The sequence below is a fragment of the Pelodiscus sinensis genome, chromosome 10, assembly GCF_049634645.1.
Source record: "Pelodiscus sinensis isolate JC-2024 chromosome 10, ASM4963464v1, whole genome shotgun sequence".
NCBI lineage: Eukaryota > Metazoa > Chordata > Testudines > Trionychidae > Pelodiscus > Pelodiscus sinensis.
The window spans coordinates 3,225,797-3,252,153 of NC_134720.1; the positions used below are offsets into that span (position 1 = coordinate 3,225,797).

Sequence of the window (26,357 nt, forward strand, 5' to 3'; positions counted from 1 at the left end):
GGGCGGCAGCGCAATGTGTAAAGTGCACCCAGCTCGGTTTCAAACGCATTTTGTTTGCTGGGTCTGTGTCCCCTTGTGACCCCCCTCTCGGCCCCCTGGTTATAACTAGGGAGGGGTCATGAGGAGGCAGCTCTTTGGCGGCCAGCAGGCTACAGAAGAAGGGCAAGAGAGCAGGCTGGAGGAACGTGCCAGGAGTAACTGGCACACGGTTAGCTCCTTTCACGAGCTGCCACCCCCGCCCCCACTCCGCAACTTGTTGTCAAACAAACAGCCGGCTCTGGGGGTTGCTCTGGGGCGTGTTGCAAACAAGGAGTCCTCGGCGCGCTCAGGATCCCTTCCTGGCTGTTTGAGCCGCCGGGTTGCTAAGCCAGGGCCTGGCCTTCGTCAAATAGCCGGGCTGGGGCTGAAGCGTGGTTAGTCACCCCATCCGCTTCACGTCAGGGTTAAACAGACGCTGCCAGCAGCCCCGAAACGTGCTCTCTGGGAACCGGGCTGGCTGTGCCGGCATGCAGTGCAGAGAGAGGGAGGAGTGGGGGGGTTGGATCACAGCAGCCAAACGCAGGCATCTCACGGGCAGACGCCACGCAAGGAGATTCTGCTCCCATCGCTCCCAAACTCAGCCAGGGTTGGCGGGGCCTACCACGAAGGACGGCACAGATTGGGGGAGCAGCTGGCTAGAAGATTCCGAGCTTCACGTTTCCGGAAGAGGCACTATCACGACCAAAGCTCACGCCGGGGGTGCGCTGTAAAGGAACCTGCCGGTTCCACGCATGCATGTTTGGATTAATGGCAAATCGGTTGTTAGAGACTCCACCAGAATCTTGGTCCTGCTTTGGGCCGGGGGCTGGACTCGGTGGCTTCCTGAGGTCTCTGCCAGCCCTGGGGTTCTGTGCTCTGTAGCACCTTCTCCCCTCCCCCGGGCTCCAACACCTCGGCTGCATGACTACACCCTCTGGGAGCCGAGTTCGGCTGTGTGCACCATGGAGGCTTGCCAGATGCTTTCAGCAAAAATCCCGAACGTGGCAAACTTGGTGGAGCAACAAAAAAAGAAAAGAAAAAAAGGTCGCTGCGCCTTTAAATGGCCCGGCGCTCCTCACTCCCCTGCCCCCGCCAAATACCGGATATTTCACTTTCCGGTATTTTCTGGGTTTTTTTTACTGGACGGGGGACCTGAATACCGGACGGTCCGTGTGAAAACCGGACACCTGGCAATCCTAGCACTGTGACAGGTGCGGCTGTTGCTCTCACCCTTTCCCCACAACCGTCAGGCCAGCGTAGCCCGTAGTGGTTCGGAAAAGGGGGGACCAAGCCTTGGTTGAGGAGTTTGGTGTTTGGGCAGGACGCGGCAAGGCACGTGGCTTGGGGACGTGCCAAACCAGAGAGAGCCGGGTCTCGCTCATCACGCGGTTGCAGGGAGAAGTTGGACGGCTGTCCCAGGAAAACAGGAGCACTGGGAAGGACCAAGCCAGCCAGGTGTCTCGTGGCCTCTGCGGCACCTCAGAGCGAGTCCAGTCCCGGGGCCGGCTTTGCCTCCCTTTTCTGGCCCCAGCGTGAGCTCTGAGCCGGGAGGCAGTAGAGGGGGAGCTAGATGCTGGGACTTACCGTGGTGCCTGTCATTTCACTGCGCTGTCTCCAGTCAGCCAGCCCGGGAAGGGGGAGTTTCCAGGCTGCCAAGGGAGTTCCCAACCTCGGACAGAGCTGGTTTTTCTAAACAAAGCATTTTCCAGGAGCTCCGTGCTGCATTCAATCATCTCGACCAAAGAAGGCCAAGAGCCCGGAGCCAAGATCTGCTCAATAGCCCGGGCAGAGGGGGGCGGGGCGGGTTTAATGAAGTCCAGCTAGCTTGAGCAATGGAAACATTCTCGCCTCTGCCCAGAGCAGATGGCTTCTCTCACTTTCACCCGAGAGGCAGAGGACAGGCAGGGGTTCCTGACACATAAAACTGCCACCAAACACAGCCAGACGCATTGGGAGTTGGCATTTCTCTGGCTCCCTCCTTGCCTTCTGGGGGCCGGTCGTGCTGTTTAAATGGCTGCAGCACGCAGGCGGCCTGGGAAACAGGGATCTAGCGCTGCACAGAGCGGAGGATCGGGGCTCAGCTAAGTACGTTGGAGGAATTTTCTCCTCCTCCGCCCTGGACCTTGTTGCTGTCACGCCGATAGCTATGTGCTGCGCTGTGCCTATTGTTTGCGACAGCGCTGGCTACGAGCACCTTAGAGCTGGGGCCTACAGCCGCTGGGGCCTGATACCAGAGAACTCCCTGCCGCGCACCCAGGGCCGGACAGAGGCATGGGCGAGCCAGGCAGCTGCTCTGGGTGCCAACTGACGGGAGGCGCCTGATGGCAGCTGTAAGGAGCGCTAGGTGTCCCTTACAGCTGCCATCAGGAGCCGCGCGCCTGGCTCCTGCAGCGCCAGCCCGCCCGCATCCCTGTGGCGCCAGCCAGCAGCGCCCTTCCCTCCACAGCTGCGGGGCCCTGCATGGCCCAGTGCATGCGCCAGCAGCGCTGGCCGGGCCGGGCTGGGCAGCGAATGCGCCGTGTGCCCTGGGGGCGGGCCCCGGGCTGCGCGCCAGTGTTCATGACCAGCCCGCACATGCGCTGAGCACCCCAGGGGCGGGCCCCGGGCTGCGCGCCAGTGTTCATGACCAGCCCGCACATGCGCTGAGCACCCCAGGGGCGGGCCCCGGGCTGCGCGCCAGTGTTCATGACCAGCCCGCACATGCGCTGAGCACCCCAGGGGCGGGCCCCGGGCTGCGCGCCAGTGTTCATGACCAGCCCGCACATGCGCTGAGCACCCCAGGGGCGGGCCCCGGGCTGCGCGCCAGTGTTCATGACCAGCCCGCACATGCGCTGAGCACCCCAGGGGCGGGCCCCAGGCTGCGCGCCAGTGTTCATGACCAGCCCGCACATGCGCTGAGCACCCCAGGGGCGGGCCCCGGGCTGCGCGCCAGTGTTCATGACCAGCCCGCACATGCGCTGAGCACCCCAGGGGCGGGCCCCGGGCTGCGCGCCAGTGTTCATGACCAGCCCGCACATGCGCTGAGCACCCCAGGGGCAGGCCCCGGGCTTCGTGCCAGTGGCCGTGGCCGGCACGCGTATGCGCCGTGCGCCTTTGGGGCAAGCCCACGCACCCTGGGGGGGTGGGCCTGCACCCCACAGGCGGGCCTGTGCATGCACCCTGAACCCGGGGGTGGCGCCGCACGCCCGGGCCCAGGGTGCCAAAAGGGCTTGGGCCAGCCCTGTGCACACCAAAGCGTTGACGTGGATTTGGAAAGGCGAGAGAAAGCTCCAAGAGTAAAATGGCTTAAAGTGCCTCCGATACCCACTGGGCTGGGCACCAAACAGCCCCAGCGAGAGGCAGTCCCTGCCTTGGAGAGCTCGCAGCCCACGCTGATATGGCAGTGGACAGGGAAAAGGGAGGAACATCGCCCTGGTAGCCAATCACATCCATTCCCAGAATGCCTTGTATTTATACTAAGTTTTACAGTGGAAATCTGCTACTGGTTAAGCTGCTGTGACCTGTGTTTCTAGCATGGGTGGAATTTGTCAGAAAAAAAATGGGAGTTGTGTTGAGATTTGCCAACTGGAAATCATGCGCGAGGGATGGTCGGCGCAGACGTCGACTATCTCCTGCCCTCTGGAATGCTGTTGGACAAAGCCTAGACCAGAACAGGGATGTAACGTCCGTGGCATCGGCAGAATTTTCAGTCCGTGGCCACCCAGGGTATATAAATAACCACTGGAGGCAAGAGGTGACGGTGTCGTTCTACATGGCTAGAGACAGAAGAGGATGGGCAGGCTGCGGCCACCAGAGAGAGGAGAGGCTGGAGGAGTTCTACACAGCCAGAAGTTTCAGATTGATACCAGGACCTCAGCATGGAAACTATGGATGATATTTCTCAAGATCCAGCAGGTCCAAGAGGATGGAGAACTATACATTGACATAAGGACACGGGTGGATAGCAGTGCAGCCTCACCTATACGAATAATCACGCACGTCTGCAAAGAATTCTTCAACCGTCCCAGGATCGTCCTGGCAAACAATCCTTGATAGGGATTCGTTATTCAGAAGAATCGAAAGAACATTCTTTCCAGGGACTGGTGGACACCCGGATAGTGTGTTGCCTTCCCAGAGCTAAGACACGAGACATCACTCTGAGCCTGGAATCTCCCGACAAGGATCCAACGGTGTTGGTTCATATCGGCGCTAAAGACGCCGAACAGACAGGAAAGGACTTTAAGGCACTGTGACCGGGCGCCTGCCCTGCACTGGCCCTTTAAGACCAGGATTCAGGCCTGAGCCGGGGCTGGGAACAGAGAGGCCAGCTGAAGCTGTTAGGGCTAGTGAGAGCCCAGCTGGCAGCTATCTAGTGAAGCACAGTTTGCTTAGAGGGGGAGCCAGTGAAGGGCTGACTGCCAAGGAAGCAGGAGCTCCCAGGAGGGAGACAAGCTGGGGATAGCCAGCTAGGGCTGGGACAGCTCCAGCCAAGACTCCCCCTGGCTAGGGGCCGGAGGCAAGGCCCAGGGTTTGGAGGCGGATCATAATGCGGCTTAGGTAAGTGGAGCAGCAGAGATAACCCCAATGCCAATGATGAGTAACCTGTACAGACTGTAACTTGCCTGAGAGGGGCTAGATGAGGACAGTCAGGGGGCACTGAGGCACGGTGGGGGCGTGCACCCTGACAGGCACTCAGAAGCATGCTGAAGGAAGAGACTGTCCAAGCCATCTTCCCTGGGAGCCTTCCTGCCTCATGACCAAAGGAAGGCAGAAGGCAGAAGGTTCTGGTCGTGTACCCCTGGCAAAGTAAGCAATGTAAGGTAGAAGGTTTTGGTTTTGTAGAACATTGGTCCATCTTCTATGGGGAGAGGGACCTATATACTTGGACGGCTTTCACCTCTGTAGAAGGGGGACCGATCTCTGAAGACAGGCCGGCTAGAGGAGTCAGGAGGGGGTAAAACGAATAGCAAAAGGGAAAAAGGGATGACTTGAATCTGCAAAATCAAGAAAGAAAAGGAATCAAGGAACCGAAGGACACGCAGAGAAGAACTCCTTGAACTGCCTGTCTGCCCGTGCCAGGAGCAAACACCGCGAGGAACTGGCATTGCTCATTTAGAGGCATACATTGAAGCTGGCTGGTATCACTGAACCCGGTGGGATGGTCCAGACAATGGGAATGACAGAATCAGAGTCAAACCTGTGGAGGAAGGATCAAGTGGGCAGATAGAGAGTGCTTCTCCCCATCCTGCCACCGCCGGCCGTTTCTGTTTCCGAGTCAGTGACAACTTGGAAGAAAATCTGGAATGGTGACAAATCAACACCCTAGCAGAGAGAGCACAAGCAGGGGTGTGAGCTGGTGCCTGTTACAGAGCAAATCACACTAGGGAACAGGACGACCAGCTCCTTATACATCTATCTATAACGTGTAGGGGAAAAATCACAGAGAACTTCAATCTAAGCAACATTTGCTGGAGCTTTCACGTGCCCTTTGGGACGCATAAACAGGATGGATGACAATTTCCTCTATCAAGAAGTGTTGCAGCCAACACCGGGGAATTCAATATTAGACCACGAGCTAGAAAAGAACTGTTCATGGAACAAAAAGTAACTCAGGTACAAGCGATCATGACTCGATTTATACTGTGCAAAGCAACATACAGTCCAGACTAGCAATATATATATTTTCTTGGTGCTTTACCAGGGCCAGTTTCCTAAAGCTACAAATAATTAGGAGTCAAATCAGCTGGGAGAAAAATTATTCCCAGTTATTATTTTACATTTTTTGTGATTAAATTCTAAGAAGCCCTTAGCAGATACCCAATGGACAATAATCTCACAAATGTGAAAGAAGACTATGCTGGTTAAAACCCCTCTGGTATAGAGGGAAAGGGAAGGGAGGTGTAAAAATAATACACAGTAAAAGCAAGAGAGGGGAAATGGGAAGCAATGAATATTAATCAGATGTTAGGAAGTGTAGAAAATTCATAAGGGAAGCCAAGGGACACAAAGAGAAATCTATGGCCAGCAGAGCTAATGACACAGATCCAGGGTGAGACTTCCCACCCCCGGTGTAGAGATCTGCCATGGGCCAGATGAAATTAAACGGCAGGCTGGATCCTCCCCCCGCCCTCCACTATGTAACAATGCCTTGAAAGAAAATATAAAAACACCACCGATAAAGTTTGCAGATGACACAACAATTGGGAGAGTGACAAATACGGAAGAGGGCAGGTCGCTGCTTCAGAACTGGTAAAATCCTGCTGGAATCCCAAGTCGAGTTCCGGGGGCTCAGGCAGGAAGGTGGGACGTTGGGGAGGGGTCAGAGACGTGCGTGAGAATGACTAAGGACGAGAAGACCTGCCTTAGAGGGAGCTCCTTGCGTCCAGTTAGCTGAACAGACAGATGCTTACGGAACGACGTGCTTAAAGTCTGTAAAAGTTACACAAGGAACAAATATTTGCTACTGGGCTGTTCGACGGAGCAGAGAAAGATCTAACACTCTCCCGGCCAATGCTGTGTGCAATCAGCACCCACCTCACTCCATGGGGGTGGGTCACGTTAGTAAAACGGGTAGGAAAAGAACTCGGTGGGACCAGCAGAATGTGGCAATCCCACACATGGGCAAAGGTCAACAGAACGTCCCCGCCTTGAGGGGCGCCTACCACCCCATGGCTAACATCCGAAGCAAAGCCTCTTTCCCCGCCAGCCTTTAGCACGGAGCTGGGCGTGCACATGGTGTGCCTGTCAGCTCAGGCCCTGCTGAGTCGCTGGGTGGGGCAGACGCTTTCTTTACCTGCTCTGAGATACACAGATGGCAGGTGCAGTCTCAAAGGACTGAGTGCACCTTCTTTGTTCCTCCGCAGCCCTGGTCCTAATTCCGATGTCCCCCCCCCAGTCCCTGATGACCTTGACAGAGGGGTCTATGTGCAGCCTCTCCACTAAGTTGTTCCCAGGGGGATTACGGCCCCCATCACGGCGCACCCGGGCTAGGGTAGGGAAAGCAAGCACCCCACTACGAGACGGCCACTGGTTCATTCATCCTCGGAGCGTTCCAGGCTGAATGTCCAGTCCTTCGGGGCCCTTGCGTGGGGGAGACGTGCTCCAGAGATTCTCCCCCTCTGGCTCCATGATGCTATTAAAATCCACTGCCCGGGGCTCTTGGGAGGAGAGAGCAAGCAACAACAGCTGTGCTCGCCCTAGCAGGGCCTTTCTCGGAGGAATACGGCCCCAAAGGCAACCCATCAAGCGCAGGCTGGCTGAGCCCCAGGGCGGCTTCTGGTTGGGTTCAGAACGGCTGAGGATTTCATCCCATACTTGCCGGGCTGGAGGCCTGCAGAAAGGATCCATGGGCCATGCCATTTCGGTCTCTCTGATCGGCTGGGAATTCAGCATGTGGGCCACGCCCTTCTAGCCAGTGATTGACAGGTGTGGGTTTGCTCCACGCTGGAGGTGGAGGGAAGGTCCGTTACCCAGAGAAGGGAAGAGGTCGGGTAAGCACTGGCCACTGGCTTCAACTTGACTTTAGCATCTTCCCTCTGCGTCTCTGCCGTGTTCTCTTCTTCCCCCAGGGAAGTGGCTCACAGGGCAACACGAAGCGCCAGACCCTGCCTGTCACAAAAAAATTAACCCCCTCCTCCCCCCATCCTCAGCTGTTTGCTTTTGCAACAGCCCCGGCAAAAATCCTCAGGATCTGCAGGCTCCAAATAGCTCGAGCCCTGGACATGAAACAAAAGCTTCCCCTGCGGTTTCAGAGCCGTCCCCGGCAGTCTGTGTATCTAGGTGAGGGACACAACCCATGGGCGATTTGGTCTGATGCACCATACCCACAGTGCGTCCCGCTGCTTTGCAAGGGGTTAGAAACACCGCCCAGAGAGGCCAGGCCTTGCCTCTCGGCACGGGAAACAGCACGTTCTGAGGTCTCCTTCCTCCTCTGTCGTTCCTGTAAGGTGAAAGGGGGGACCGGTCGCGCCCATTTTAAGGGACAGTCCTGCTATTTGGGGCTTTTTCTTATGTGTGTTCCATTACTCCCCATCCTGATTTCTCTCTCTTGCTATCTGGTCCACCTCAAACCACCTGCATGTTTCTGGACAGAATTCGGTGCGCTGGCACACCACTCCCTCGCCCTGGGGACTCTGAAATGTGACTGACATACTAGTTTCTAGCTCTTTACACCATTAACCCAGTGTGGACCCATGTTAGTCGTCCAGTTATGCTCCAGGAGGTTTTGCATTCCAGGAAGTCAGGTCTAATGAAGCGGGTATGAGACTAGTAGCCAGGAGCCCTGAGTCCGAATCCTGACTCTGCCACTGACAGCACACGGCCCTGGGCACGTCACTTAGCGGTGGTTCCGCATTAGAACAATGGGAGCTGCTGGGGGCTGAGTGTGCTGGGGTTATGAATGCAGATGCAGAGCCCTCTTGAGATTCTGGCTTTGACAGTTCCTGCCTCAGTTTCCCCCATCCTCCCTCGCCAGGCTGGTGCGAGGGTCTGATTGTAAATGTAAGCAAAGCCCTTTGAACACAGGCCTGCCTCGGGGCATTAGTAGTTGTTGCAGAAGCTTACAGGTGGCAAAAGGAACCAGGAAAACCAGAGGGGTCTCTGCTCTCCTTGCCCCTCACTCTGAGAGGGACACAGTACCGTATATACTCGAGTATAAGCCGAGTTTTTCAGCACAGTTTTTGTGCTGAAAAATGCCCCCCTCGGCTTATACTCGAGTCAGCATCTCGAGAACTGAGGCGGGCAAAGCCGCAGAGGCGCGGGACCCCCCCCCCCCCCCCGCGGCTGCGGCTTCAGTCCGGGAGCCTGTGGTCTGCTGGGGACGGTCCCCAGCAGACCACAGGCACCCAGATTGAAGCGGCAGCAGCGGAGGTTCCCCGCGCCTCTGAGGCTTTGCTCTGGCAAAGCCTCAGAAGCGCGAGAACCCGCCCGGTGCCCCTGGTCTGCTGGAGACGGTCTCCAGCAGACCAGGGGCACCGGAGCAGCTTTCGCCCCGACTCATTTCCTACCCTAGGCTGCCTTATTTCCTACCCTAGGCTTATACTCGGGTCAATACTTTTTCCCAGTTTTTTGGGGTAAAATTAGGTGCCTCGGCTTATATTCGGGTCGACTTATACTCGAGTATATACGGTACTTGGTTTCTACCTGCCGGATTCCTGGTGTCAGGGAGCAGCAGGGGAAGGAGGGTTCTGCTTATTTCTGGAGCTTCCTCTGGAAACTTCCGGGGTGGGGCCAGTCCTTCTCCTGTGTCTTGTGCAGCCTCACGGGGGAGTAAGTCTGTCAAACTTTCTGCCTCCTTCTCCGAGGGGCTCTCGCTTGCTCCCCCTCCGGCTCCTCTCGCTTCCCCCAGCACAGACGGCTCAGCATCTGCTCCAGTCTCCCCATCCCTGGATGCTTGTTTTACCCGCCCGGAGCCAGTCACAACCACTGGCTTTCTGTGGGCCGTGTGGGCTGGCGTTGGCCCATCCGGGGACGTCCTGAGCAGGGGACGAGGGGGCCTTGCTGGTTCCCGGGGCAGGCCGGACAGCTGGGGCGGTGCTGGTCTGACTCCAGGAGGAGGACGCCGGAGCAGTAGGAAAGGAGTGTGGATGCGCTCGTGCACTTCCTCTGGGATCCTTGCAGGGCGACGTCTTTCTGGCCCTACGTGAGAGCTGGTGAGCGGAGAGCGGGCGTCATGGATGGAGGGTGAGGACTCAGCTGGGGAAGGCAGACAAAGCCCCGCCCCTTCTGCCCAAAGCCACACCCCTTCCCGGCCATGCACCTTCGCAACCTTGCCCCCGCCCCCAGCCAAGCCCCGCCCCTCCAGCTGAGGGCAGCTGGGCAGTGCAGGCAGTTTTGGGAAGGCAACGCCTGCCCTTGCCTGCATTACCCACCGCCCATGCGCAGCGGGTGGGGCTGCAGTGAAGATGATGGGCCAGACTGGAAGGAGAAAGTCCCAGGGTGAAGCAAAGTGGGACATGCCCTCCCTCTGTCTCTCCAGCCTCTGGTGGGAGCAGGCGGCCGGGTCGTGGGAGGGGTAGGAGGGTTGTGAAAAGGGCCTTTGAATGGGCCAGTAAACCTCCGAGCAGGGAATCGCACAGCTTTGCCCAGCTCCCTCTAAATTTTCTATGTGCAGAATAAATTTTGTTATGTGCACTGAGGCATGTGCACCACCAGTAGAAACACATGCAGCTGCCTGCTCCTCGCTGGGGATGCTCTGCTATTCATCTGGGCAGCATTTGAATCTCTCCTGGGTGGCCAATCAGGTGCACAGCTTAGAGGGTGCACCCAGGGGTGTCGGCACTCTGCACGGAGAGAAGGAAGGAGCTTTGCTGAGGACAGGGAGAGGTGGGCGTATTTCAGCGCCTGCCCAGACTGGAAGCAGGGACCGGGAGCATGTGTCTGCACATGTGAACCGAGCTCCCCTTGCGCTGAGTAATTCCACATTTCTTACCCCCTCCCCAGCTGAGCGGGAGACCTGTCAGAGGGCTCCTGGGGGGGGACCCCCCCGTCTTTGAGCCACGTTCCCCGCATTTCGCAGGAGCCGTTCTCCCTCTCCCCCCAGGTTTTGCGCGCCCCTTGCCCCTCCCCCTCGTTCACAGGGCAGGAACGGGCCGCCAGGCTATTTTCGGCGCACTCGGAGCAGTGGCTATATTTAGCCGGAACCTCTCCACCCGGGAGTCAGGCTCTGTTTGGAAAGCCTGATCCTTGGGCAGCCAAAGGCTCCCTCGTGCCGAAGTCACCCCGCAGCACATGGCCCACGGTTCTCGTCCCTGGCTGTCTTCCGAGGCGCCGCGGCGACAGCGCTCGCCCCAGCAGCCCGGGGACGGGGAGGCCGGGGGGTTACGCTGAAGCCTTTCATAAGCCCAGCGCTCTCCCTTCCTGGCCTGTCGGTCGCTGGCAGGCCCCGCCGGGCCCGGTAACTCCGGAACAAGCCTCTTCCCGGGGACCGTCCTCCTTTGGCAGGGGCCTGTCAGGGACCGCGTGCCCGTGCAGGGCCCTCCTGATCCCCTCTGCTGACTCCCTGCCCGTCGCAGGCCACAGAACCCCCCAGGCACTCCTGCCACCCTCCGGGCCGAGTGGCTGGACCCCTCACACTTGAGGTCAAGACTCCACGCGGCCAGGTGCTCTAGTGACCCTGAGCTCTCCCCAGCCCGAGTCTCTTCTCCGGCTTGGGGTGAGTTTTGCTACTGACAGTGGCCCGAGGGCTCCAGCCCCATCCTCCCCTCCCCTCCCCTCCATACATGTCTCCAGCTGATCGCGAAGCTGGGGGTGGGGGGTTTGCTCCCCGGCGAAGGATCCCCCAGCACCTCCCTGCATCCGCTCCCCTGATGGATGCGTGGGCGTGTGGGCAGCGGCCGACTCATAGGAAGCCCGGAGGTTTTGGCTGGTCAGAGGACAGTGGGATTTCCAGGGATCCCACTAGCGGGTAGAGAAAACTGGCTGCCTGACGTCCTTGTGCTTCCCCATTGTTAACAGAGGGGCAGCACCCACACCCACTTTTGGCTGGTGCCCTGCAGCCCGGTGGTGGCTAGGCCCAGACCCCATGGCCCCCCAGAGATCCTGCTGGCCTGGGGGCAGGGCCTGCAAACATCCCTGGAGGGGTGTCGTCCCGGGTTAACGTGCCCCACAGCCTGCAAGCCAGGCACACGCCTGCATCGCCACGGCACCTCTGCTGAGCCAGTTCCAACGAGCTGCAATTACACAGAGAAAGGGCCCCCCTCTAACCATGGCACTCTTGCAAGGTGCAGAGAGAGAGCAGCTGATACGTACCCTCGACCTGCCTCCCCGCGCTGCGCCCCACGCCCGGACCCCTACCCCCCAGAGATGCACAACTGAGCCAGGGGCTGTACTGGCTGTGCTGAATGCAGGCTCCTTGGCTGTGTCTACATTGGCACCCTTTTCCAGAAAAGGGATGCTAATGAGATCAGTCGGAATTGCAAATGCCGCGGAGGATTAAAATATCCCCCGCGGCATTTGCATGAACATGGCTGCCGCTTTTTTCCAGCTCGGGGTTTTGCCGGAGAAAAGCGCCAGTCTAGACGGGATTCCTACTTTCAAGTAGGAATAAGGGATCTTCCGGAAAAGGGTTTATTTTCCACAAGATCCCGTCTAGACTGGCGCTTTTCTCCGGCAAAACCCTGAGCCAGAAAAAAGCGGCAGCTAAGTTCATGCAAATGCCACGGGGCATATTTAAATCCCCCGCGGCATTTGCAATTCCGACTGGTCTCATTAGCATCCGGAAAAGGGTGCCAATGTAGACACAGCCCTTGTGTGTAGGGTTGCCAGATACTTTCACAAAAAATACCGGTTGAGCAAAAAAAGAGGGAAAGACCAAACTTGTTGAGTAAAAAAAAAAAAGAACCGCATTTAAAATAAAGCGCTGTGCCCACACTCCCCGCCCCCGCCAGCCGCAGCAACTGAAGATTGTCCCAAGCGGCCATCCATCCAACAAAAACAGATTTTTTTTACCAGACAGAGGCCACAAATAAGGGACTGTCCAGGCCAATACTGGACACGTGACAACCCTGCGAGGAGTCCCCTCTCGTGAGCTTAGCGGGTCTGAGGCTCTCACCGGTGACTCCCCTAGGGCTGGCAGTCTCGGGGCAGGGAGTCCCGTCTTTTGCCCTTTGCCCGGTGATCTCACCTCGGCGCGGTTCGGCCTCCGGTAACTCTACTTGTTATGCTTAAACGAAGCACACGAGCTCTTTTATAGGGGAAAAGGCAGGACGCCGCGTTTATGGAGAATACAACAGTTGCACGTGCTTTTCACGCACACACAGTCTTGCCAGATGATGTCATAGTTACCAGTCCAGAGTCTGTGTCAATCCAGTGGCCAGCTGGATCAAACACAGGGGGGAGCAGGGCCTTTGTCCGTCGATCGATTGATCCGATGCTCCTCTGAAGTTGGTGGCAAGATGAACCCAAAGTTCCATAGCAAAGCATCCTGCTTTTAGAATCCTTTTCTCTGTTGAAATGCACGGATTCCCCTCTGTCGGCCTGTGACCGGAATGTTATCTTGTTGATGTCAATCGTTCCCAAACATCTCTGGAAGGCTCATCCTGTCATCAACCGTCTTTTGGGGGTGCTCGCTCCGCTTCAAGGCGCGCCCGTCTGCCACTCTGCCAATCCTCTTGTGAGTAGGGGGTATGCGTCGATGGTTATAGGTGGCTTCTCTGCAGCCAGGTTGTCTTGTGTTCTGGCCTTCGCCCACGCTCGCTCACCCCCCTTCTCTGGCCATCTGGTTCTAAGCAATATAACTTTGCATCTTATCTCGACACATTCACACTCCTCTCACACGCATGAGCAATGATACAAGGACTTTCGAGGTTCCATAGATCTGCATCGGGCAAAGCAAAGAGGCGTTGTAAATCAAGCAAATAAGGCTTCGGCCTTCAACATTTTTCTAATCTTATTAACACAGACACAATGCCCAGAACTGTCTGTCCACTTAGGCCCATTTACTAAACTCACTTTTAGGGCAAAGGAATCAACATGTAACTAAAAGGACTTTATTCAATACAATATTAAATATATATTGCAATATTAGTGCTACATTATTAGACTACATTACTATTATTGCTAAACCTAAAATACAAATATAAAAAGAACAAAGCTTTCCACCCTAACATACTGGCCAGCCACACAACCAGGCCGGGCCCAGCTACGCCCACTTGCTGCTCTGCCTGGCTTCTGGGGGCTCCCAAAGGGAACACGGGCAGCCCGAGAAGAGGGCTGGCCCCCCAGGAGAGCAGCGGAGACAGGGACATCTGGAGTTGGGGGAACAGCCATCCAACCTGGGTCCCCCACTTGGTAGGGCAGCGGGGGAGGTGCAGAGCATGGGACAGGGCAGTCGGGGAGCCAAGAGGCACGTGTCTCCGGGATCATGGCTCCATGCTGTCTCCTCACCCCTGTGGCATCCCCCTCCCTAGCCCCTTTGGTCCTGCTCCATTACATGTCCACTGCTTCAAAGTCTCCCTGTTCCCAGGGGGAAGAGGCAGAAGGGGGACTTCAGAGGAGTGGGCCACAAAGAAGGGGGTCAGCAGACCAGGGTGTCCAGGCCACGTGGGGGGTGTGGCAGAGCATTGGGAAGGTACCAAGAGGGGTGGCATGCTGGGAATCCAGGTGGGCAGTGTGGGGAAGTGGCTGGTGTGCAGGCCCTCGTGTGGGGAGAGACGCTCCACGGTTTGTTTTAAAAACAGGGAAATCCCTTCACACCAAACACCCAATTTTCCCAGCACCCGGGCTGTCAAAGCAGCCGCCAGCTAACGCGGCACGAACAGCCCAGCTGCCCGCGGTTCCCACCCCTCCCCAACCTGTCACGGGACCTGAAAGCTTGCAGACGCGTCTCACCGCCAGACGAAATCCGCCCCCCTCGGCTCCAACACAGAGCCACAGAGCCGGAGGGTGAGGGTGAGTGCAAGTCGAAGGGTTATTCCATCTTTCCCAGGCCAATGTCGGCACACAAGGCGGAAACTAGCGTCTTCCGTTGCTCTCCGTCATTCGCTGCCGCTCCCATGTGTTTGGTGGAGTTGAGAGCGATGGTTCTGCCCTTCCTACCTACGGGCTCCTCGCTGGGTTTCTCGCGGTGAACCTCATTTCCAGTTGGTTTCCACGTGAGAGGTTCACGTGGGCGTCTCTTGTTGGCTCACGGGGCGCCCGAGTCTGTCGGCCATACCAGCTGCTCGGTGGTGATTTCTTGGACTCTTGGTTGGTGAGGAAGCCAACCCCTCCACTGCCCTGAGTCTTTGCAGGCCTCTCGTTTTCTGTCTGATGTTCCTGTCGTTCTCCAGCACTTGCGGGTTGGGATAGCTCCAAGACTGTGTTGGAGCTGGAGTTTTGCTCCGGAGCTGTAGCTCCTGGGATTTTCATACATTGTTAACTTTATTGAATGCTTTGGATTCAGTGATGTCACTTCCTTCCCAGGCTCTCCATGAGCCATTCTGCTGCTGCCCACGTAGGTGAACTGTTCTACTCCCTTTTCGTTTTCGGTGTGTAACGTGATGCTGCTGCTTGGCATGTGAGTTTCCAGGCTGCGTGGTTTGAGGCTGCAGATCCTGAGCCCTTCCTGGCCTGCTGTTTTTACCAAGCTTTCTGTCTCTGTCGGTAGCTTTTCTGATGTGTTGATTGACAGTGAAAGTCATCAGCCACGTCTTACTCTTCTTGGCATCTACTGAGGCTACCCCCCTGTTGGTGGCTCACTTCTTCGTTGCCCAGGGTCCTCGGAATATTGTGGAGAGGAGAACTTGGTTATTGTGTGAGTTCTTCCGGATGAGTATACACTGAGGAACTATAGAGCAGGCTGCTGAAGGTCAGACACAGCATCAGATCTTGGCAATGCTTGGAAGCGTGGCAGAAGATGAGTGTTATGCCTCTGGAGCATAGCAGCTCTGAAGCCGGAAACGCCTCCCTCAGTCATGAAGAGAGGATCCGTTTTTTGCCGCATAATGAATCCCTGATTCTCTCTCTAGGGATATCTCTTCAGATTCTGCGGACTGATCTCGGTTCCTCTCCGGATCACTCTGTATTCATTGCACTCCCCGGTTTTGTCCTGCACTGGCCAATTGCTCCCAGGCAGGCACAAAACTCCAGGAAATGAGGCCACCAAATTCTGTAAGCTTTGTCAACCGTTGCTAGTATTGTCGTTTTCAAAAGCCTGTCGTTGCAGGTCAACGTGAAACATCTGCAAGAAAAGGACTGTGAAGTTAAGGTTACACGGATGTGACGGTACATTCATTACGGGGTCAACCAGTCAACCCAGCTGGTCTCCATGAATCATGCCTACCATGCGTGGATGGCCACGCAAAGACGGCCATTGTAACTCGGTCCCTAACTCAGCTCCTTTTACATGCATATGCGTTCGGACACGATCACGCGCCTGTCAAAGTCAATGGGACGTTTATCATGAACCGCGAGACTGAGCCATATCGCGGCTGAACATGTAATTCCACAAAGGGTGCTCCAGTGGGGTCAGACTTCACAGGCGGGTGCTGGCAGATTTGGGACCATTGTCAGGCACGGTGACATTTGTAGACCTATTGGGAATGAGAACGGAGGTTGCAAAGCGACACGCATATTTCTCTTTAATCTGCTACTTGGGTAAAAGGTGGGGCGAGCGTGGGCAGCGTGAAGCCGGGTGATAAAATAGCTATTTATACAGCCTTTCCAAATATTTTTAAAATCCTGAAATTAGTGATGATATATAACTCGAAACAGAGTTGGAAAAACGTCACAGCGGCTTCCTCCTTTTAATTCATTAGTTGCAAGGATTTAATAAAGTAAATACATGAAGAGTTTTCTTCCTAGTGCGCAGACTTAGTGCAGAAATACGGGTCCAGTCTTTGTGACTGGATAGCCCCGGGGTGTACAGAAACAGCTTTTCAACCGCAAAAGGTGCTTACGAAACATTTGCCTTCACACTTGAGACAAAACCCCGTCAGGCTACCGCGTCAAATGGATTTAGGCAACGACAGGTAAGGACAGAGTCCGGCTGGGATTTGTCTGCACCTTTAAGTGCCTAACTACCTGTAAAAACCTGGCCTGTCCTCTCTGCGGCTTTGCTTTGCATGTGTACAGTGAAGCGGGCAAGTAAACGTTTGCCTTCAGTACGCAGTGGATTTGCAGCACTGGAGCAGCGTGGAGGCCGAGCAGTGTGCTTGGAGGTTAAATATTTCCCGTAGAACTCAGAGAGAGAGCAGAGATTTCGGTTCTCTCCTCTCTGGACAGGATGCCCGATTACCTCAGATTTGCGGCGCTGTCTGCCTCTCTGCCAGGGCGCTTTTGAAGGAACTCTCCCGTTACTTCCCCTCAAGGACTCTCCCGCCTGGGCCGCCTGCAGTTTGTTGCGCCAGTTACCACCCGACTGTTTATTAGCACTGATGATAAAACCCTGGCTCAGGCGTTGGCCATCTGGCCGGAGGGACTCCTGCCAGCGCTAGAGCATCCCAGGCAGAGACGTCAAGAGATGTCTTATTAAGAGACGTCAAGCCGCTAACGGCACCTGCCAGCTCCTAGACGCCCTTCCCTTTCCCCGAGGCAGCTTCCGAGACCATGGCAGCGTTGGGGCAGGAGGTGCTGGAGCCATTTACTCTGAGCACTTTAATGCCAGGCTCGGGGTTTCTCCTTGGATTGAATCCCGCCCAGCTGAGGCAGGCAAGTTAGTCAGCAGTGCGCTTGACATGACCCAGTGCACACCGCAAGCTGCTGCTGTCTGGGGCGTCTTTCACTTAAGTGCCGCTCAGAGCGAGGATCTTATGAGCCTTGTGTCTTCAAGCAAAACTTTCAGCCCTTCTGTGATTGGCAGGCCCGTCTATCCCCCGCCTGGCCGGGGTGTAACTAATCGGGGCCTGGATCCTGGAGGGTTCCCATGGGCGTCAGCGGGAAACCAGAGGCATCTGATCAACCTTTGCTTGTGGACAGGATGTTCTGAGTAGCCGGGTCTGCTCTCGGGGGGCCCGACTCCCAAAGCACATGCGTACTTACGTGCTACAGGGCTATTGGTTTCAATGATATTCAGGCATGGGCTTAAGTGCTTTCATAAGAGCAGCTATACTGGGTCAGACCAAAGGTCCATCCAGACCTGGATCCTGTCTGCCCACAGTGGCCAATACTAGATGCCCCAGAAGGAGGGAACAGAACAGGGAGTTATCAAGTGGTCACTGAATGAAATGAATAGGTGGCAGGTTTAAAACAAACCAAAGGAAGTTTTTCTTCATGCAGCCAGGCCGGCCTTACCATGAGGCGAACTGAGGCGGCCGCCTCAGGTGCCAGACTGTGGGGGGCGCCACTAGGACCCAGAGTGTAGAAAATTGTGTCTGCTGCTGGTTACTTCTCCTTTATTGGGGTAGGTAGCAGAGCAGGACCATGGGAGGAGTAGAACAGGAAGAAGGCAGAATTGAGACCTTGCAAAGTTTTGGCCCAAGTGAGGGGCAATGGGGGTGTCATTTGAGCTCCCCGCCTCAGGTGCCAAAATGCTGTGGGCCGGCCATGCTTGCAGCACACGGTCAACCTGTGGAACTCCTTGCCAGAGGAGGATGTGAAGACCAGGACTTTAACAGGGTTCAAAAAAGAGCTAGATACATTCATGGAGGTGCGGTCCATCAATACTTATTAGCCAGTGGGTGGGAATGGTGGCCCTAGTCTCTGTTTGTCAGAGGCTGGGAAGGGGCGACAGGGGAGGGATCACTGGATGATTCCCTGTTCTGTTCCCTTCCTCTGGGGCATTTGGCATTGGCCACTGTGGGCCGACAGGACACTGGGCTGGACGGGCCTTTGGTCTGACCCAGTCTGGCCGTTCCTATGGTCTTACCTGTCGCCCATTCCCAGCTTCTGACAAACAGATGCCAGGGACACCACACCTGCCCACCCTGGCTAGTAGCCATGGGTGGACCTGTCCCCCAGGAATGTATGTAGCACGTTTTGGAAACCTGACACCCGGGGATGGTTTCCGAAATCTGGGCCAGGCGGATGAAGGAGTTGAGGTGGGATCCAGGTTCTTCCTGTGGCCCCAGTGGGTCTGGCAGCGTGTTGACATGGGGGTGTGTGTCAGTGGGAATCCGAATGCGGGAATGGTGCAGTAAAGCTGGTCTGGCTCTTGTGGATCAGGAACTCTCAAGAGAGCAAAGGTTCTGATTGGATTTGTGGTGCTGATGAGTTTTCGTCGGGGCCCTACTGCGGCAGTGATGGGCCTTCCGGCTCCTCGGTCACTGCGGTTCTACGCACGGTGGGACAAACCCCCGCCAGGGGTCGAGAGCTGTGACTCATGGACCGTGGCTTGCGAGATGCAAGAGGCTCTTTAGTGGGTCTCCTGCGGCTCTTTGCAGCACGCGATAATAACATGCTGTAGGATTGAATTATTCACCATCAGGATGCTCTTAGAATCCTAGAGCTGGAAGAGGCCTCAGGAGTCAGCAAGTCCAGCCCCCTGCTCAAGGCAGGACCAATACCAACTCAATCAACCCGGCCAGGACCCTGGCAAGCCGAGACTTAAACACCTCTAGGGATGGAGATTCCACCCCCTCCCTAGGGAACCCATCCCAGTGCTTCCCCACCCGCCTAGAGAAACAGTTTTGCCTAATGTCCAACCTAGACCTCCCCCCCTGCAACTTGAGCCCATTGCTCCTTATTCTGCCATCCGTCACTACTGAGAACAGCCTCTCTCCAGCCTCTTTGGAACCTCCCTTCAGGATGTTGAAGGCTGCTATCAAATCCCCCCTCACTCTTCTCTTCTGCAGACTAAACAAACCCAAATCCCTCGGCCTCTCCTCATGGGTCATGCGCTCCAGCCCCCTCAGCATTTTGGTCGCCCTCCGCTGGACCCTCTCCAATGCGTCCACATCCTTTCTGTAGTGGAGGGCCCAGAACTGGACACAATACTCCAGATGTGGCCTCACCAGAGCCGAATAAAGGGGAATAATCACTTCTCTGGATCTGCTGGCAATGTTCCTCCTAATGCACCCTAATATGCCATTAGCCATCTTGGCTACAAGGGCGCCCTGTTGACTCAAATCCACCTTCTCATCCACTGTAACCCCCAGGTCCTTTTCTGCAGAACTGCTACTTAGCCAGTCAGTCCCCAGCCTGTAACAGTATTTGGGATTCTTCCATCCCAAGTACAGGACTCTGCATTAGTCCTTGTTGAATCTCATCAGATTTCTTGTGGCCCAATCCTGTAATCTGTCTAGGTCACTCTGGACCCTATCCCTGTCCTCCAGCGTATCTACCTCTCCCCCTAGCTTAGTGTCATCAGCGAACTTGCTGAGGGTGCAATCCATCCCCTCGTCCCAATCCTTCATAAAGATGTTGAACAAAACCAGTCCTAGAACAGATCCTTGGGGCACTCCGCTAGAAACCGACCGCCAACCTGATATCGAGCTGTTGATCACTACCCGCTGGGCCCGACAGTCTAGCCAGCTTTCTATCCATCTTACAGTCCATGTATCCAATCCACATTCCCTTAACTTGCTGGCAAGAATATTGTTCTCTTGCTATGTCGAGAACCAATTGGAGTTGATAAAACGTTGGGTCAGTTGTTCTGGTGTGAGAATAGTGTGTGTGTGTGTGTGTGTGTGCGTGCGTGCGTGTGTGTGTAGCCAAGCTTCAGTAAATACTTCGGTCGGCAGCTGGGGTAGTGCCTTGTGCAGAAGGTGGGGGGATGGGGCTAACCGGGACATGGTTCAGCTCTCTTGCTATGCCCATGTAAAGTCGATACGATGCAGCAAGCAGAAACCTGAAAACATTTCCCTTTCATTGCCCTTCCCTAGAAGGAAAAGTGGCTGACCAAAAGCAGTAAAAATTCAGGCTGGAGATGTCTCGGGAACAGCTTTTCCTGGGTCATTTTCCTGCGGCTGAGCCAGTTGGCCATAAATCCCTCGAGAACGGGGTTTTGGCCTAACACTAGATAGTGGGAAGTCAGGAAAATATATTTCCCGACAGTCCCCCTCTCCGCGTTTGAAGAGTCACTCCCGTAACCCCACGTTCTCTCTGGGGCCGGGGTGATGGGGGCTTTGCGTGTGTTCTGGTTTTCTCTCCACCACTTTGCCCAGCGCTCAGATGTCAACACGGTTTGCAAGTCCCGTTTTCAATTACGCGGGCAGTAAAATAATCCAGTTACGAGGGCAAGGGGATCCGTGCGGGTCTGCGTAACAGGAAGCAGCCCATGAAGATGCCAATAGAATGCAATTAGCACTGTAATGAGCTAATTCAAGCGCAGCAGAGACTGCTCATAACAATATGTCCAGGGGAAATCTCCTGAACCCGTTCCCTGCTGAATCTGCCGTCCATAGAGACACCCAATTCCAGCGGTCTTCAGTGTGGTGATGTTTCCAACTCCTTATAGTATGAGAAATGGAAATCCCACACTCTAGTGCTTTTCTGGCCAGGATACAGACCCACAGCAGTTAGTCAAAACGAAGTCCTGCTATTCTGTTACTAATATCCTTGGAGCGAAACCTGTAAGTCACTAGCCGCTGGTTGGTCTCACTGCAGGTGAGAGGGACAGACTGATGGTTAATCGATATGCGTAGAGCTAGTTCAACGTCAGATCTGTCTGCCGGGCTGCAAAATAGCCACTGATCATCTTTGGGACACTTGGAAAAGCAAACGTCGCTGGAAAGCTTGAAACCGGGAGCCATAAGAGCCTGTGGAAACCCACAGGACCTCAGCCGAGTGGGAATTAGCCGGTGAATCTGCAGATCTGACGAGGCAGAGACCGAGGCCTGGTCTCAACCCAAACATTTCCCTGATATGACTCGTATTTATGCAGATAATTCCACCCCCCTCAACTGAGTTAAACAGTTGTAAGATGGGTTGATGGATTCTACAGTGCCCCTTTGTAAATTCTCACAAGGGGCATTGCTTTCATCTTCAACATCCTGCGTCTTATTTTATTTAACATCTGCTTCCAGCCCCGGGACGGGCTTTGACCTTTCTCTGCGAGGCTCAAGGCCTGTTATTAGTTATTTCCCATGGAAATACTTACAGGCTTACAGCTCGAGGCACCCCGTCCGTTTGAGTCTATCACAAGGTTTGCTCCCCCTTTGTTATTCTCGTAGCTCTTCTCCGGTGTATCCGCGTCCTCCTTAAATTGTGGGCACTGAGACTGGGCACCGGATTCCCGCGCCCGTCACCCCAGCGCCAGATCCGGAGGTAGAAGCACCTCTCTGTTCCTACCTGATGTTCCTCTGTTTAAGCAGGGGTCTCAGACTCCCGGCCTGGGGGCCAGCCCCAGTTGGAGCCTTTGCACAATCCAGTCTGGGCTCCTGGCAGATCATTACGGCCCCCAAGCCCCACCCCTTCCTGCTGTCACTGCGTCTTCTCCCTCCCCTGGCACTTCATCGCCTCCAGAATGGTTTTCGGGGATCATCGGGTCACCCCCCCACTCCAAGTGAAGGAAGCCACGGGTGTGGGAAAAGGGCGTGACCACTGCCACCGTATCAGGCCCCCAATGATCCCCAAAGCTGCGTTCTTGGGGGACGGGCTGCCTCAGGAGGGAGAGGGCGGGGCAATGATGGGACGGGAGGAGCTTGGGGGCCAGTAATGGAATGGGGGCCGGAATTCCAAGCCAGATTGCACAATTGCTATGGCCCGTGGGCCGGGAGTTTGAGACCCCTGGTGTAAGCAACCTATTTCCCCCTCCCTGTTTACAGCTGCTTGCCTGAGGCTCGCTGCAGGTCAGTTTCATCTGTGCCGTGTGCGCCAGGTTCCTCTCCAGTGTTCGTGGCTGTTAGTCAAAGCGCCCGCCACGCTGGCTGCAGTGCTTTGCGACAGGACAGCCAGCCTCAGGCAGACCGTGTACACGCAGGGCAGAGCCCCCAGGCTGGCACTGGGCTGTCATTAGATTTCACCAACCCTCTCTACCTCTGCTACTCGTTTCCTTTCCTTCCCGGCCTGGCTGAGCTCTGGCACCTGGGGCGTCCTGCGCGGGAGAGGCGAGGCAGGGCCGAGGGACGCTGCTTTGCAGCCTCCCCGCGAGCAGGGCCTACAGGCTGCCGCAGCTGCCCAGCCGTCGCGTCCGGGTTTTTAGCACAAGTCTGAATTCAGGAGGAGCTGGGAGCCGAATTCCTGGGGCTCCGGGCTGCCAGGGGCTATTTCCTTCTTCAGGGGGGACTCAAACGTCCGTTTTTTCCTGGTTTCATTATATCCCGGGCCTGCCCGCGGCGATGCTTTCAACTGGGATGAAAGCGGCACAGCCGTCCCCACGGACACCGGGTGGCTTTCAGAAGGCAGCTCTGAGGTAACCCCCCCCAGCCTGAAATGGGCAGGAGTGTTAACTCCCTCCCCCACCCCAGAGCCTGTGGGGGGGCCCTCGATCCCAATCGTTCCCCTTCCAGTCGGGTCTGCGCTTGGAGTGGATTGTGGCCGAGGTTGGGCGGGGGCCCAGCGCCCAGCTGCTCTTGGGCACAAAGCACTCTCGGGTCCCTCTGAGCGGCAAACAGACCTTCTGCGGCCTCCCCCGCTTCCCCGAAATCACGGCTCTCCCCAGACAAAAGGGGAGGGAGGGCAGAGTGGCAGCCCGGCTGGGGGGGACGCCTTTGCCTTCAGCGGGGGGGGGGCCGCTGAGCGAAAGGGCGGGGGTGGGACTGGCTGTTGGAGACTCTGTTCTCGTTCGGCATGTTAGCCGCCCAGCTGTTCACCTGCCGGCACCGTGGGAGTAGCTGCAGCCATTACCCCTGCATGGCTTCCCTGCTCAGACAATGACGCCGGGAGCAGTCGCGGTGGGAGCTCGTTACCAATCTTCCTGAAAATGAGAGAGAAAAAGACGTGCCCCTCTCCCCAAACCCCCGCGCATCACCCGCCCAGGCTGGCAGCGAGTATCTGTCCCCAGACAAATTGGATTCTTTCCTGGACAGGCTCGGGGCAGGATGCACTAGCCCTGGTCAATTTAGATTTTAGGACCTAATTAATTAAGTTAGGACCCACATTGAGTCTGAGAGGGAGGGTTCAGGAGACGCAGGTTCCAAGCGGCTGGGCGGTGAGCCGTGTCTTGTGCAGGGGCGGGCAATAGTTTTTCATGGGTTGGGTGGGGGGGGGGCTACTCCAAGAATTTGGAATGTGGTGGAGGGGCGCACTCGTCCCTGACTTTCCTGGAGGAGGTGCGGGGTGTGGGACGGAGGCGGGGTGCAGAAGGGAGTGTGGGGTAAGGAGGTGGGATGCAGGAGGGGCACAGGAGGAAGTTTGGGCAAGGGAGGGGCTTGTGATCTGGGGGCAGGAGGGGAAGCAGAGGGGTGGGGTGAGGGAGGGGTGGGGGTGCCACAGGCAGGCTCTGGCTGGGAGGCGCTTACCTAATCAGCTCCCGGCCAGCAGTCCAGTGGGACCCTCGGGCAGCCCCCCCCCCCGCCATTACGTGCCACCCATGCACAGGGCTCTGGGGGCCCAGTGGGGGGATGCAGGTACCTGCGACGGGCAGGAGGGCGGACGGGGAGCAGAATGGGGAGGCAGGGCCTGCGGGTGGAAGACGGGCAGAGCAGGGTTGGCCAGAGCCCGGACAGTGGGCCCACAAACGATTATTTGGCATTTCCGCTTTTCCGTTCTATGATTTCATCACTTTAGCCAGTGCTCGGACACGCCCCAAAGGGCAGAGCCACGTGGGTGGCGAATGAGTCTCTCGGGGACACGGCAGCTCCCTCCCGTGTCTTGTTCCAATATTTAGCGCTGTTCTGGACTCGGGGCGTGCAGGCACGTGTGCGCAGGTGTGTTTGTGCACAGTGCTGAGAGTGTGAATGGGACTCGGAGCGTGCAGGTGTGTTTGTGCACAGTGCTGCGGGTGTGAATGGGACTCGCAGCGTGCAGGCATGTGTGCGCAGGTGTGTTTGTGCACAATGCCGGGGGTGTGAATGTGACTCGGAGCGTGCAGGCATGTGTGCGCAGGTGTGTTTGTGCACAGTGCTGAGGGTCTGAATGGGACTCGGAGCGTGCAGGTGTGTTTGTGCACAGTGCTGCGGGTGTGAATGGGACTCGGGGCGTGCAGGCACGTGTGCGCAGGTGTGTTTGTGCACAGTGCTGAGGGTGTGAATGGGATTCGGGGCGTGCAGGCATGTGTGCACAGGTGTGTTTGTGCACAGTGCTGAGGGTGTGAATGGGACTCGGGGCGTGCAGGCACGTGTGCACAGGTGTGTTTGTGCACAGTGCTGAGGGTGTGAATGGGATTCGGGGCGTGCAGGCATGTGTGCACAGGTGTGTTTGTGCACAGTGCTGAGGGTGTGAATGGGACTCGGGGCGTGCAGGCATGTGTGCGCAGGTGTGTTTGTGCACAATGCTGGGGGTGTGAATAGGACTCGGGGCGTGCAGGCGCGTGTGCGCAGGTGTGTTTGTGCACAGTGCCAGGGGTGTGAATGGGACTCGGGGCATGCAGGGGTGTGTGCGCAGGTGTGTTTGTGCACAGTGCTGAGGGTGTGAATGGGACTCCTGGGGCGTGCAGGCGTGTGTGCGCAGGTGTGTTTGTGCACAGCGCCGGGGGGGTGAATGGGACTCCTGGGGCGTGCGGGCGTGTGTGCACAGGTGTGTTTGTGCACAGTGCTGAGGGTGTGAATGGGACACCTGGGGCATGCAGGGGTGTGTGCGCAGGTGTGTTTGTGCACAGTGCTGAGGGTGTGAATGGGACTCCTGGGGCGTGCGGGCATGTGTGCACAGGTGTGTTTGTGCCCAGCACCGGGGGTGTGAATGGGACACCTGGGATGGGCAGGCATGTGTGCGCAGGTGTGTTTGTGCACAGCGCCGGGGGGGTGAATGGGACTCCTGGGGCATGCGGGCGTGTGTGCACAGGTGTGTTTGTGCACAGTGCCGGGGGTGTGAATGCTCAGGCCCCGGCAGAACAGTGCCAGGAGTGAGCAGAGGCATCTGGAGAGCCGTGTGCATCTGCACGGTGTGGCCCCGTGGACCCAGGGGAGCACGCAAGGAAGAACGAATCCTCGGCGCAGGAGCTGCAGCAAACAGCTGAGTTGCTCTTGCTGCCCTGGCTGACATGGGCCCGTCGTGGCACCGAGGTGCTGAACTGACTCAGACAGTCAGAAAGGGTTTCAAAATGGTCTTAGTGGTTTTTCCCCGTCCGTGTGCATTCGGCCAGAGCGAACCCTTCCGGGTGTTGGCAGAGGAGTAGCGGGAAAAGGAGACAGGCCTCCATGTTTCTGCCCTTCTGAGCGCGAGCGGCAGCCCTGGAGATGGGCGCTCTGGAGAGAGACGCTCCTGACCCTGAAGACACGGTGCTGCTGGCACCTTGGTGTAAAATCCGGGCTGGCCAGTGGCGTTCCAGGTCTCCTGGAGAAACATGAGTGTAGTACCTGGGCAGACTCCATATGGGGGACAGAACTTGTCAAGTGCAGCACCCGATGCTTCCTGCCTGTCCTCTCTGGACTCCGGACGCGCTAACCCGGGAACCTCGCCGAAGGGTTTGGGAAACCGGGGCTTGAGGACTCCTCGGGGATCTCGGCATCCCCTCTGGAGTGTATGGGGAGAGTCCCTCAAGCCAAATCCACCGGCTTCCATTGCTGCCCAGCGCTGCAAGGCCTACCTCTGTCAGGTGTGCTCAGCTAGCCGGAAAGGTGGGGCGGAGGTGCCCGTTCCTTCTCCCAGGCAACATTCCTGATTTAGCCACCTGGGCACATGGTGCGCATTCCCGTGTGACCCTCTGGGCAGTCACAGCTTTGCCACTGGGATCCTCTGCCTCCGAGCTGGCCTCTTGGGTAGGATGGGGCTGGGCGGAGGGGCCAGGCGCTTGGGATGGGAATGGTATAAGGAAGCTGGCATGCTGTCCTCTACACTATATAGGTCGCTCCTTCTTCCCAGGCTATTTCTCTCCGTGGCAGCGGTCACGGCTCCTTTCCTGCCTTTTGAAGTCGGAGAGCTCTGTGTAGGCAGGACTTCTTTAATAGATATAAATATAGTGAAAC

The 26,357-nt window shown here is 56.7% G+C and overlaps 1 protein-coding gene across 2 annotated transcripts in view; it reads left to right on the forward strand.

Moving 5' to 3' along the window:
• Positions 1 to 26,357, forward strand: part of DGKG (diacylglycerol kinase gamma) — a 129,559-nt gene that overhangs the window by 5,282 nt on the left and 97,920 nt on the right. The gene's annotated exons all lie outside the window — the stretch shown is intronic.